General features: G+C 34.7%; 2 long non-coding RNA genes across 4 annotated transcripts; both read right to left on the bottom strand.

Annotated features, from left to right (window-relative positions):
* Window positions 1–2,470: 2,470 nt before the first annotated feature.
* LOC111919835 (uncharacterized) lies at window positions 2,471–4,929 on the bottom strand. 3 transcript variants are annotated; one of them, XR_008224758.1, is made up of 8 exons: window positions 4,328–4,929; window positions 4,120–4,248; window positions 3,755–4,043; window positions 3,551–3,606; window positions 3,221–3,316; window positions 3,052–3,125; window positions 2,871–2,942; window positions 2,471–2,606 (listed from the first exon to the last, which is right to left on the bottom strand). It is a non-coding gene; the product is annotated as an uncharacterized LOC111919835 (long non-coding RNA). The 3 variants fall into 3 exon arrangements; XR_008224759.1 differs by having other exon boundaries at window positions 4,583–4,929; XR_002859619.3 differs by having other exon boundaries at window positions 4,120–4,929.
* Window positions 4,930–5,623: 694 nt separating this feature from the next.
* On the bottom strand, window positions 5,624–6,777 carry LOC122194688 (uncharacterized). The gene is made up of 4 exons (XR_008224760.1): window positions 6,649–6,777; window positions 6,491–6,529; window positions 5,970–6,388; window positions 5,624–5,852 (listed from the first exon to the last, which is right to left on the bottom strand). It is a non-coding gene; the product is annotated as an uncharacterized LOC122194688 (long non-coding RNA).
* Window positions 6,778–13,820: the final 7,043 nt, after the last annotated feature.

The raw sequence follows: 13,820 nt of genomic DNA, 5'->3' as shown, positions 1-13,820 counted from the left end.
TTTTTGCATTTTAAGGGCATAAAGTTGTTATTTGTTGGTTTAAAAGGGCAATCTTGAAAAAATGAAGGGGTCAACCGGTGACCCCATCCTACATGGCATTCCACGTCATATGCAATAAAGCCATTACATTGCCACATGTGCACAGTAGTTAATGAGAGATATTGTACGTTTAAACCCCTCAACTGTCCCCTTCTTTCACTTTCGTCTATAACTTTTGCATCGGGCTTTCTTGTTGATTTGTTCTTCGGTCCTATCCTTTTCTTCAAGTGTTAGTCACTCAAATCGGGGAACTTTGTTGTTGCTATAGCCGTTTTCATGAAGATTGATCTACATTTTGCTGGAATTTTGACCAGGTATCCCTCTATTACTTAAACAGATGAGCAGAGCAATGATTTGATGATGTTGATTTTGCTGGAATGGACAAGAAGGAATTTATCGAGTTCCTTGAAAGATTCACATGTGAGATATGTGTGAATGTGTACTTTTGCATGTCCGATATTGTTTTTCCTGATGGTTTAAGGTTAATCGCGAATGACATGGATTACATGGAACTAATCGAAGTAGGGTATGCTTCTGATTGTGTAATCGATGTATATATGGACCATCTTGGTGTTAATGTACATCAATGGATTCTTGAAGAGCAAGCATAAGTTGACAGTTCTTTGGACCAATTATCTGGTGCAAATGAAGATCGTGAAGAAGTTCACAGTCGTATGAATATGGATGATGGTATCGACATGCAAGATTTACATGGTGGTATGGATGATATCCCACGTCCAAACGAGGATTTGCAAGGAGAGCAAGATGATGACATTCACATGGAAAGGGACAGTGATCATGATGAGTGCATTCCTATGAACAAGACAAAGGAGGATGAGTTTCTGAGTAAGTTGTGCCCAAAGGAGCAAGTCACCCCAGACAGTCCACCTCGTGAAGATACATATGATCCACCAGATGAAGTTGAGGTAATTTCTACTGACCAGGCTATTTACAATGAGAATGTTCATTGGAAAAAGCAAAAACATGTATTAGGTATGAGATTTGTGAGTCCTAAACAACTGAAACATATGATGTGTAACTATGCTATAGCAAATGGTTATCAGTTGTGTTACAAAAAAATGATAGTAGGAGGCTGTTAGTGAAATGTTGTTCTGGGCAGTGCAAGTTTAGGATGTGGGCTTCTTGGATGAGTGAGGAAAAGTCTTTCCAGATAAAGAGTCTTATAAATGAGCATAATTGTGCAAGAAAATTCAAGTTAGGTTCAATTGTCAATTATTCATGGATAGGTACCCATTACACAACACAATTCTTACACAAACAAAAGGTTAGTGTGAGGCTACTTAGGGATGAAGTTAAAGAGAAATTTGGTATAGATGTGAGTATGGGACAGTGTAGAAGAGAAAAGAAGTATGCAATTGAACTTATTGAAGGAACATTAGTGGAGCATTATGCAAAGTTGTGGTCATATGGTGAGGATATTAGAAGATCAAATCCAGGATCAACAGTTAAAATTGATGTCAATTCTATGCCAGATGGTAAGAATTATTTTAGCAAACTTTATTTGTGTTTTGATGGGCTTAAGCAAGGGTGGAGAGGGAGTTGTAGAAGGGTTATAAATTCAGATGGATGTTTCTTAAAGGGCTTATGTAGTGGTGAGCTCATATCTGCTGTAGGAAGAGATGCCAATAATCACATATTTCCAATTGCATGGGTAGTTGTCTGTGTAGAGAACAAAGAAAATTGGAAATGGTTTCTGGAAAACCTTAGAGATGACTTGCAACTGAATGATGGTTTTGGTATAACATTAATGTCAGATCAACATAAGGTTAGTAGTTTTACTTCCTAATTTAATGAATTCTAGTTTCATACCCTTTATATAATTTGTTACCATTGTTGCACAGGGGCTGTTAGAGGCTGTGAAGGAAATATTGCCTATTCACTACTAGAAAAAAGGCCTTTTACGACGCTCATTGCGCGTCGTAAAACGCTCAGACGACGCGCAAATGCGTGTCAAGGAAGGCCCTGTCATAAAGAGAGACGACGCGCTTTTGCGCGTCGTCTATAGACGACGCGCATTTACGACGCGCATTTACGACGCGCGGTTATGACACGCAATGCGTATCAAGGAAGGCCCTGTCATAAAGGAAGACGACACGCATTCGTGTGTCGTAACCTTACGACGCGCGTGTTAATGACATGCAATGCGTATCAAGAAAGCCCCTGTCAAGAAAGGCCATGTCATAAATGAAGATGACATACATATTTGCGTATCATAATTTTAAATGTTAAAAAAAAATATTATTTACAGATTTATTAATTTTCAAATTAATTTTGCATTTAATGTCTCATAACAGAAAATAAAATACAATATACAAAAAATACAATCCATTGCATAAAATTTATTGTCATATAAATAATCATTCAAATAGTAGACAAATATTTGTACATTATTATTAACAGGTTTTCCCTAACTATATAACCTAGTACTACATTGCTATTTCCTTAGTTAATTTGTGTACATTGTTGTAAGCAAGTGTGTATTGAAGCACCTTCCATGTAGTAGTACCCCCTTGACCAATGCTAGTATCAGAACATAAAGCACCTTTCTGCACAAAAAAACAACAATCAATCAACAAAGAGTCAACATTCTTAAAAATACTATATGAACCTTCTCAAGTGATGCACATGGACCAAGAATACCCTGAATTACAATTTACAATTTACAACAAAAACAAGAACTAATTGAGTGAACCTAGAAGAATAAAATGCTAGGTCAACTTAGCTAAGTATTGAATCCATATGTAATGAATACAATCACAAATGCAAGTGATTAATGTCATTAATGGAATAATTTGTTGCCCTTGTCTTACCTTTATTAGCACCATATATCATGTCTCATTTCACCTCCAAAATCAACAAATTCAAATATCCATGATTTGGACCTAAGAACAAGGGAATACAAAGATACAAATAATATTTAATAACATTCTCCGAAATATAAACACTGAGAGATGGTGATAGAAGAGAGCGAAAAATGTTATCATATCTCACGAGGGATGTCTTTCTTCCAACATGTCTTTGTTGTTCAACTTGTAAGTTATTTGGATGCGCATAATGATTGCTTACTGCCATAACAATCAACATTCGTCATGTAAACGATATTTTTTTTTGTTAAAAAAAACACAAACATTTCATTCCATGATGATTTAGTTATAGTTACCTTGCCATGTTGAGTGTTGGTAACTCGTAATTTTTGTGTTATTGAGCCGTTACGATTTGCAGGAAGAGATTTACTGCTAGCAGGTTCCAAATGTAACTGAAGAATTAAAAAAATAACTTTTTTTTACCAAAATTTATTATAAAATAATAAATAAATAAATAAACATACTAGGTGAATATGTCTAATAAATCCATCATAGGTGAAGGTGATGAAAGGCTGCCTAATGGAGTAACTGAAGTTTTCATATTATTATTATTATCTTGATTTATTGATAATATATCATCATGTGGTGTACATGAACCATTTTGATGAGTAGCTGAATAAACATACCTCTGGGTTCTGGGTTTCATGTCAAATTAAAAAGACTCCACCAACCCGTGTGTTGCCTGTAAACACAACAAGGTATTGCCTTTAATCTATAACAGTGTTTAATAGCTGAAAACATTCAAAAAATGATTATTACTAATGTATCAGGATTCAATAATCTATAGTGTTGTTTAATAGCAATAAAGATACATGATCAAAATTAATTACCTCATGGAGACATACACTTGAATGCAAAAAGTGTAAAAATAACCTCAACAGAAGATGCTAAATCCAAAATATTGAAATCAAAGAGAAGGTAGGAATCAAAATATAATAGAAAAAATTCTATAATCGAGTAGATTTTTCAGAATGTGTGTGTGAGAGAGAGAGAGAGAGGGAGGGAGAGAGAGAGAGAGAGAGAGAGAGAGAGAGAAAAAAAACTGATCACCAAGTTGTGCTGCAAGAACTAAGTCAATCCCCTATAAACTAGCAGAGTTTGGACTTCAGCAGTAGTTGCCTAAGAAAATAAAGAGAAATCAATAAAAAAAGATGTTTTTTTAATCTTATGTGAATAAATGAAATAAGGTGAATACCCGAATTTGTCCTTCAGGTGGCAACTGTTGCAAGCAGTTAGCGAAAGCTCCATAATCGCCATATTGAGAAGTATCTTTCTTTGCAGATGCAAATAGTCTAGTAACCGCTACATCCGGTGTGTCGTTTTCCTGTTAGATTACAAAAATACCCTTGTTTGTTATTTGGACTTTAGGCAAACTAAAATTAATAAAAAGATGAAAGGTTTACCTTTGACGTGTAAGGTTAAAAGGGTACTTGTTGATTGGAAAATTGGAATGAATGTTGTTGCCAAAATAATACAAACAATATGTTATCTGTGGTACTTGTTTGTTTGGAAAAGGTATTGAAAAGTTCATAGGTTATTCAATTTATAATTTGAAAAGTACCAAATCTGGTAAAGTCAAATTTGAAACTTTTTTTAGGGGAATTAGATCTTGAAAACGGAGATATGTACCAATATATCAGATCGACAACAACACTTACATGCAAAAGCTGCAATTACAGATTCCTCTACATTTGGGGCATTTCCAATCAGCTGATGCTGCAGTTTCTTCTGCATTCTCTCCATATCTGATTCAACGGAAAAAATCAACAAAATCCAAACCCTAAATCCCCTCAAAATAGCTTTCTTTTTCAAAATACATACTTTTTAAAATTATATATTTTTGAGAAATAAAGGTATAATTATTGATGAAATTCATCTTCTGCAAGATAACAGAAGACCTGTTCTCGAGAGTATTGTGGCAAGAACTGTTAGACAAATTGAGACCACAAAGGAACATATTCGGTTGGTTGGGCTATCTACAATGCTTCCCAATTATGATGATGTTGCGTTATTTATGCGAGTTGACTTAGAGAAAGGCCTGTTTCATTTTGACAATAGTTACAGACCTTGCCCACTTGCTCAAAAGTATATTGGAATTACAGTAAAGAAGCCATTGTAGAGATTTTAGTTGATGAATGATATTTGTTATGAAAAGGTGATTGGAGTGGCTGGAAAGCATCATGTGCTTATATTTGAAAAGAGGATGGGCCCAGTTAGCCGAGAAAGCCTTGAACTTGTGAAAAATGATAAATAACAGGATTTGGAGTGTCTAAACCCCACTACGCCAATTTTACGGGATTAAAAATGACATTCTGATGAAACTGGAGAAGAAGGATCTGGCATGGGAAAGATATTATGATCTGTCATCACAGGAGCTGGGAGAGCTTGTTCGAGCCCCCAAATTGGGGTGAAATCTTCACAAGTGCATTCACCAATTCCCAAAGCTTAATCTTGCAGGACATGTTCAACCAATCACCCGCACCATCTTGAGGGTGGAACTCACTATCACTCTAGACTTTCAATGGGAAGACAGGATGTGAGTAGTTCAATTGCTGCTGCATATAAATAAATATCACAAACAAACAAACTACTCTCTCAATACCTTGGCTAATAATATTACCAACTTTTTTTTGAATATTTAGTTATATCTTAACAGCAAAGCCTCCATTTGTAGCACCCCTATTTTGTACACCAGGCCACCTGCACATCAAACCAAATTAACAACATTTATAATCAGATTATTGCAGCAATAAGAGATGAAATACAACTTGTTATTAAAGAAAAACAAACAACTTTCCTTGGTCTATATGAAGTCATTGGTTGATTCCGCATGAAGTTTCTACTGCGAATAGGAGCTTTTCTAGCAGCTTCAACTACTAGAGGGAATTGGTTACCCTGAAAGCTAGATCTCCTCTGAGAAAGAACACCCTGATAATTTATAATTATAAACAAAAAGGGTCAATCATCATTGAAAAAATCATGTCTTTCATGACTAACAAAATATGCTATGTTAATATGTTATGAGTTTTATGACATGACAAACACCTGGCTAAGGGAGGATCTTGTGTCCATATAGCAGTGTAACTTCATAGATTTATCTTCAACATCATTGTTTGTAAAATTATGATTCTTATTCTGCATTAAATCATATTAGAATCACAAAACAGTAAATTTAGGAGAAATCTGAAAGAGGAGACACTTAGAGGAACTCTTTGTTTCTTGGTTTTATTGGTGCGGGTGCCGGATCTAGTCTTCGACATTTTAATGACTGAGGGTGGAACTCACTATCACTCCTGATTTTCAATGGGTATGTGGAACCATTTGTATCCATCATCACAATCAACCACCCACCAAAACCAAAAGTAACCAAGGCATGAGGAGGTTGACCTGCAGATGACCACATATTAAGATCCATGATGTGACTAGTTCAATTGGTTTTGAACTCCATACCCCTTCTCTTCAACCTATTAAGTGAATATCATAAAGTAGTACCCCATAACAAATTATTAATCTTGTTTTATTGTAAATAATGGAAATGATAAAAGTTAGGTTCCAAGAAAACATACAGAGCTCAAGCATTTCCTCATGGTTTCACCGGAAGCAAACTACACCCATAAATAAAACATAAATCGTATGTTGTTTATATTATAAACAAATAAAGCCTAAAATAAAAGCATCAAAGTGAATAAAAAAGGGGAAATGGAAAAGTAGGAGTAGTTGATACCATAAAGTCGGATTGCTGCTGCTAATCTACTACAACACCCACTTCTGACCTAGGTCTATGACCATGAATGGAAGAAAATGCAATTACAAAGGTCCCACAGCTCCACCACTAATTTTTGGACTGTTTGCCATGGATGCAAGATGCAATATGAATACCTAAAAATATACCTGAATCAAACACTCCTATGTCCCAATTGTCAGGAGCCTTTTTTGGCTACAGAGAGTGCACCACCTGTTACTTTTAAGAAATCGGTTGCACAGCAACACCAATAGCATCGAGATTCAATGAAGCAATATCATTCATCAAACAACACAAACACAGATGTGGCATATAAAGAGAGCGTGAATGAGAGATTGAAAAGAGAGTGTGAAGATTTGTCCATGGGAAACCACTAAAAAAATAGAAAAGCAGATGATAGTGACATCAAGCAGCAACAACCTTCTTCTTTTAACACCCCATATCAAATGTCCTTAAGAAATAATAAATCTGGGAGTGGGATAAGAACAAATGGTTTTGAGACTAATGTGACATATAATATTTGGAATAGAACCAGAGAGTTTATTGTAGTTGAAACTCGAAACATGCTAATGAAGAAGGCCCAAAAGGAGATTCGCAGATGGCTTTGAGAAAATCTAGGTTAAATTTGGAAGAAGGTAAAAAAAATCAAAAGCGAACGGCTAGAGCTTAACAAGTTTTTCTCAAAACAAACAAAAGACCTACCTGAATAGCTTCCCAAATGGCATAATCATATGGTCGAATAACCATGGTACCACGAACAGGGTCGTAATCAGCGAGCTCAGCCTGGGAAATGACATCGAGGTACCACACATTGAAATCTTGGGAACGAGGCATTATGCAGCGATGGTCGACGATTGAAAATCGATGATCGGCGTGAGCAGGAGTCGATCAAAACCAGGGAATCGATTAAACAGGGAGAAAAAATTGAGGGAGGTTTATGTGATACGAACTTGAAACCCTAGTTCAAGCAATATTCGATTTTGTGGCCTTATGAATGTAAAGTTTTCAATATCTTGTGAGAAATGAAGCGATAGAGATCGATCTATGGAGGATGTGGGTCGTTCTTTGAGGGATTAAAAAAACCCTAGTTTCCTAGACTTTGTGAGGACGGGGTTTTCTAGTTTTTAGATTCCTGCAAGGTATTAAGGAGTGGCGGAGAAGCGGATCAGAGAGAAGAGAGAAGGAGGGAGAGGGAAGAGTAGACTGCGAAGATGAAAGATAGAAAGAAGGTAGAAGACGGGTTTTCAAAATTTTGGGGATTTCGTTTCCCCCTCTACTAAACGCGCATTTCATTAAAATTATAAAGCGACATGTATAGAGGACGCACGTTTAAAATAAAGTGCCCTCCGTGTTTTTAATTTCTTTTCTAGAGACACTAATTTAAGGGCACACAATAATGCGTGACATATATCCTTAAATTTTTTGAAGAGATGACACTTGTTTAACGTCACGCTCTTTTGCGTAACATAAATCAATGAGTGTCGTGGTTTGCGCGTCGTAAAAGGGTCTTTTTCTTGTAGTGATTGTTGAACATAGGCAGTGTGCAAGGCATATTGTTGCCAACTTTAGGAAAAGATTCAGTGGTGTGCATTATGAAAACATGTTTTGGAAGGCAAGCAAGGCATCCACTGAGCCTTTATTCAATGATGCCATGAAGGAGATTGGAGTGCTTAACCCTGCAGCCTTTGCTTATCTTATGGACACCAACCCCAAATCTTGGAGTATAGCATTTTTTCAAGAGGGAAAGATGTGTGATGCAGTGGATAATGGGTTATCTGAGAGCTTCAACAGTGTGATAAGAGATGCTAGGAAAAAGCCAATCATCACCATGTTAGAGGAGATTAGATTGTATGTTATGGAGAGAATATACAATTTAAAGATTAAAGGTAGTTCATGGCCTGATTACAAGCCTTGCCCAGCAATTACACTCCTTCTGAATCAATTAAAAAAAGCACAAAGGTACTTTCTAAACTCTAAACTCATAAATTAATATAATTACTTATGTTATGTCTACACTAGGTATTGGCAGGTTTTACCAAGTGGTCTTAACCAATTTGAAACAAGAAACATGGTTGAGTCCTATGCTGTTGACCTGGACAAGAAGACTTGCACTTGTAGAGTGTAGCAACTTAATGGGTATGGATGTGTGCATTCGGTTGCAACTATATCATTCCTCAATAAAGATGTTGTGGTTATGTTGATACAATGTTCTATGGAGCAGTCTACAAGAACACCTATAAGTATCTAATTCAGGGGATGAATGGTAGCAACATGTGGCCACCTGTTGACTTCATACCACCTCTTCCACCAATGAAGATAAGAATGTAAGGTAGACCAAAGGTTAACAGAAGAAGAGATGCATCAAAGAAGCTACCAAGGCACACTGTGTCTAAGGCAGGGAAAAAAATATCATGTTGTGTTTGTAAAAATGTGGGGCATAACAAGGTCACATGTCCTCAAGCTGAAAGACCTCAAGTGCAAAAACCTAAAGTAGGCAGGAGGCCCAAACTAAATGTTAAAAAATGAAAACAGGTGTCAATGGAAAAGGTGAAGCAGTAGGAGGGGTCAATGAAAAAGGTGAGGAGCAGGAGGTGTCAATGGAAAAGAGAAAGGTGAAGGAGCAGGAGGTGTCAATGAAGGGAAAAATGGTCAAGAAGCAAAATCAGTACACGAAGAGCAAAAGGGTCAAGGAGCAACAGTTGTTGCTGCTGGAAGGATATCTAAAAGAAAGAAATCAGGGAGAATCATAAAGATGAAACTTGCTAAGAGGGTGAAGGGCAAAGATGGGAAAGGAGAAACAAGTGCAAACCCATTGGAGCTTAATGATTAGGATCTTATTTTGTTTTAGTTGTTATCTTTTAACTTGGTTGTGTTTGGTTGGATTTAAGTGTTATGTTTGGTATTGGGATGTAGTAGGTTATTAAGTTTGGAATTGGACAAGTTGTTATGTTTTAAATTTGTTGTGTTTGGTTGGATTTAAGTGTTAACTTTGTTTAATTTGATTGTTCATATTTCGTACATACAAAACACATCAAACCCCAAATATAACCACTTCAATTAAATAAAGTACATTACAAATTACATAATAACTTAAAGGAAATAAAGTGCATTACAAGTTTCAAAAGACATCAAAGTGCATTACAAGATGCATAACAAGACAACTGGTCCAACTGACCTTCATTACAACTTGTACATGATTATACAGAAAAAAATACCCAACTACATACTAGGTAAACCTTCAACTTAAAGACCTCAGCCTGAAGCTTTTTGTTAAACTTATACAACCCATTTATGATCAAACCTTCATTGTTGCACTCCATTTCATCAACCTAAGCTATAAAACTTGAACGAGCATCCTGATTCCAAGTATTTGCTTCAATTAACACATCTTAAAAAAGTAGGCTTAACACCAAAATTTGAATAACTGGTAAATTACCTTTTTCGGGCATGCATAAAAGGGCCTTCCTGGGTTATTGGTAGCACGAGATGTTCTTATTATAGCCTCAGCTCCACATCCACATTCCATGTTCTTCATTATGTACCTTTACAGTGAAGAGTATTTAAAGAAGAAAACAATGTGCTAGAATGAATGCAAGAAGGTATATATGAAGGAGCAGTGCATAAAAAAGACTATATTACCCCCACTATGTAAAAGACTATATTACCCCCACTATTGCACTTTCAACGGATCCGATTATCAAACTTAAGAACTAATTCAGATAAAAAACAGTCGACAAAGAACATCATACATCTTTACAAAACGCCTATCATTTTGATAGGTCTTTCATTAATCATTCAATTTCACTTACAAAATGCCTGTCATTAAGACAGGACTTTTACATAGGGATATTTCGCCAAAATAAACAGAAATAAAAGAAAAAAAATTAAGACACACGAACACTACATACTAATAACCTTCTTAACCATTAACTACCTTAGTTGCAGATCAACCCATCACCAAAGCTTAACAAGGAAATGGAGCACAACAACCAGCAACAAGAGCATCCCCAACATCATGCCACCCAGAGCAACACCAACGACTTTAAACTTCTGATCATGATCATCCAGCTTGTGCTGGAGACTGATGTGGTCGATCCTGCAAACGATATAATCTTGTCCTAGCTGCTCCTTCAACCTTTTCATTTCAGTTTGGTTTTCTGTAATCTTCGGACCACAGTCATAGAAGATTGAATGGAGCACATTGTAGTTGATGTCTTCACCAGAATTTATAGAGTTGGGTGAAGGTGGTGGAGCCGACATTGTTGCTTTTTAAGGGTTCTTCTACAAGATTGTTTGCCCGAAAATGGTAAACAAGTTTCAGATTTGTTTTACTTCAAACCCCACATGCGTATGTCCTCTTATAATTCGAGACTTGTGCCCGGGACTCAATCGAATCGACAGTGAAAAGTTGTTGGGGGTGTTGGTGGACATTAAAGGCGATAATTACTAATATGCATGTGCCAACTTATGTGTCATCGAGTCAACTCGGTATTGACTCAGTGAGTTACCTCATACGTATACATGGCATGTGACGAGGTAGATGACGAGGCAGGTTTACCTGCTAAAATGGGTAAGGTGACTTTCTCAATCGGTCATCAACAAGTTTAAGCCCTTAAAACGCAATAAATAGTCACGAGGGACCATTTAAACCATTATACGTAACTTTGTTGGGCTAGAGTGACAATAACCCTTGGCAATTAAGTCATCCTAAGTTTTCTATTGCTACTAAAAGTGTTCCTCTTTTTAAATAAAATCATCATTCCATTGATAGGTATCGTATATACATATAGATTATACTATATTACCAAAAAAAAATATGAGATTATACTAGATTATAAAAATTTGCAAAGCTGTCAAAACAACTATAAAAGATTATTTGGGATATCTTTCAACTTTGTAAATATAAACATTAAGATGTGAAATCTTTATCCATATATTTGATGGGTTTGCTAGTTAATACACGTATTTGATTTAAGAATGATGAAAAAATATTTAATTTAATATATATTTGGTAAAAATGTGATATGTTTATCCGTCTAAATAGAATAGGATGTACAAGTATTTTATACTCGTATAATATTTGGTTAATCTTATTTTACCTTTGTCATAATATATGTAAAAATGATGTATAAGTATCTGACTTAATAATTGGTTTGTATTATTTGACCTTTACCGTATTACATTCCAGCCCATCTTTAAATACATTTAAATCCGACAAATTTACTATTGAACATAGAAATAATGGTTAATATAATACAAGAAATATGTAGGCTTATGTCTATTTCACATAATGACAATAGTACATATATTTATTAGGTTGGTGCTAAAAAAAACTTTAAATGCGATTTTTACATGTTTTTTTTATGTAATTTTATATATTTTAGTTAGTTTAGCAAATGTTATTTTTTATCAGTTAGTCTTTCGGTTATCAGCTAGCTTTTTATTTAACAGCTAGTTTTTCAACTATCAGCTAGCTGCCAAACATAGCTTAAATCAAAATTGAATATATTTTAATAGAGTAAATTACTGAAAATGTCTCTATGGTTTGGTAAAAATTGCATGTTTGGTCCGAACATTATTTTTGCACTTGGATCGTTCCCGTGGTTTGATTTTGTTGCGTTTTTCGTCATTTACATATATAAAGTTAGGGACAAAACACGTAATTTTGACCAAACCACAGGGATGAAAAACACAACAAAATCAAACCACAGGAACGATCCGAGTGCAAAAAAAATGTTAGGGACCAAACGTGTAATTTCGATCAAACCATAGGAACAATTTCAGTAATTTACTCATTTTAATATCAATATATATTTATTTTCCTAATTTTTATATCATTTATAAATAACACTTTTACTTTCATTTAAATTATTTTTTATATGTTTTTTGAAAATATAATTACAACCGTCAAGTTTAAATATCGTATTCAAAACAACGTTAATTTTCTTTAATTTTTTTATTAACTATTTTCTTGATTTTTTAAAGTTTTTTCTTACTTAATATACAACAATTTTCATTTTTTTTAGATTAAAAAATGGATTTTTTTAGAACAGCTTTAAACTTCTTTATCATAAACTTTATTACTAGAAACAGAGGTATCAGCGACGGACAATTCGGTCACTAATCTAAGTCTGTCACTAATCTATAGCTACGGTCAAAAAAAACCCTTCTTGCTAATTGCCAACGAGGGATTTAGCGACAGAATTAACGACGGATCAGCGACGGATTTACAATGACACAAATTGTTCAAGGAACCTCTGGATTCAGTCGGTAATCAAATGGCTACAATCAAATCTTTGATATTCTATAACCAAATTCATATATGAAATTGAAATCATACATTGCAAAAACCAAAATTCATAGAATTATGTCCTATTCATATACAAAAACTACCAAAACTAAATATTCAAAACAACGAAACCAAAGGACATATGTCAAAAGTATCAAAAGGGGTCGATTGTTTAAAATATTAAAGCCTTCAGTGGACGGATTGCTTTTTGGGTAAATTAACTTCTATATTTATTATACAACTTCTCGATTTCTTATCTTTTGGCTTACGTTTCTTCATAATAAACTGCAGATATGAAAACAATAGTATAATCAAACAGTAGACATAAAATTCTATAATGGGATAGTATGACATGATAAACAAAGTAAAGCAAAAAGTAAAAAAGATATGGAAAACCAAAATTAATTATACATTTATGACGTTATTAAGTACCTTATATGTCCCTAAAATGTTTTGCCACCCCAAGCTCGAAAATTTACACATTCCTTAGGGTTCACTAGTACATTCGCTCATTAAGTGTCCCAAAGAAAATATAATACAAATGTTTTTAATATAACACGAACTATGATAATAACAATAACGATAATGATAATGATAATAATAATAAACAAGTTGTAACAAAATGAAGTCCTTACCTCCTGAAAAAAAAAATACTCTTCTGCAACAAACACAAACTCATACATAAACAAAATGAGGACTAAAAACCACAATTGTTGGATTATGATAACTAAGAAACTCACACACATACATATTACAAATAATATATAACAATTACCTTTCGAGACTAAAATTTATTAAAAACCAAAAGTCTTGATCTTAACTGAAAGACAAATCCACCAGATCCCATTCTTCATTCCAACATTCC

The sequence above is a fragment of the Lactuca sativa genome, chromosome 1 (assembly GCF_002870075.4).
Source record: "Lactuca sativa cultivar Salinas chromosome 1, Lsat_Salinas_v11, whole genome shotgun sequence".
In the NCBI taxonomy this organism is placed as follows: Eukaryota; Viridiplantae; Streptophyta; class Magnoliopsida; order Asterales; family Asteraceae; genus Lactuca; species Lactuca sativa.
Note: the sequence above shows the minus strand (reverse complement) of the source record. Positions and strands in the feature narration are given on the sequence as shown.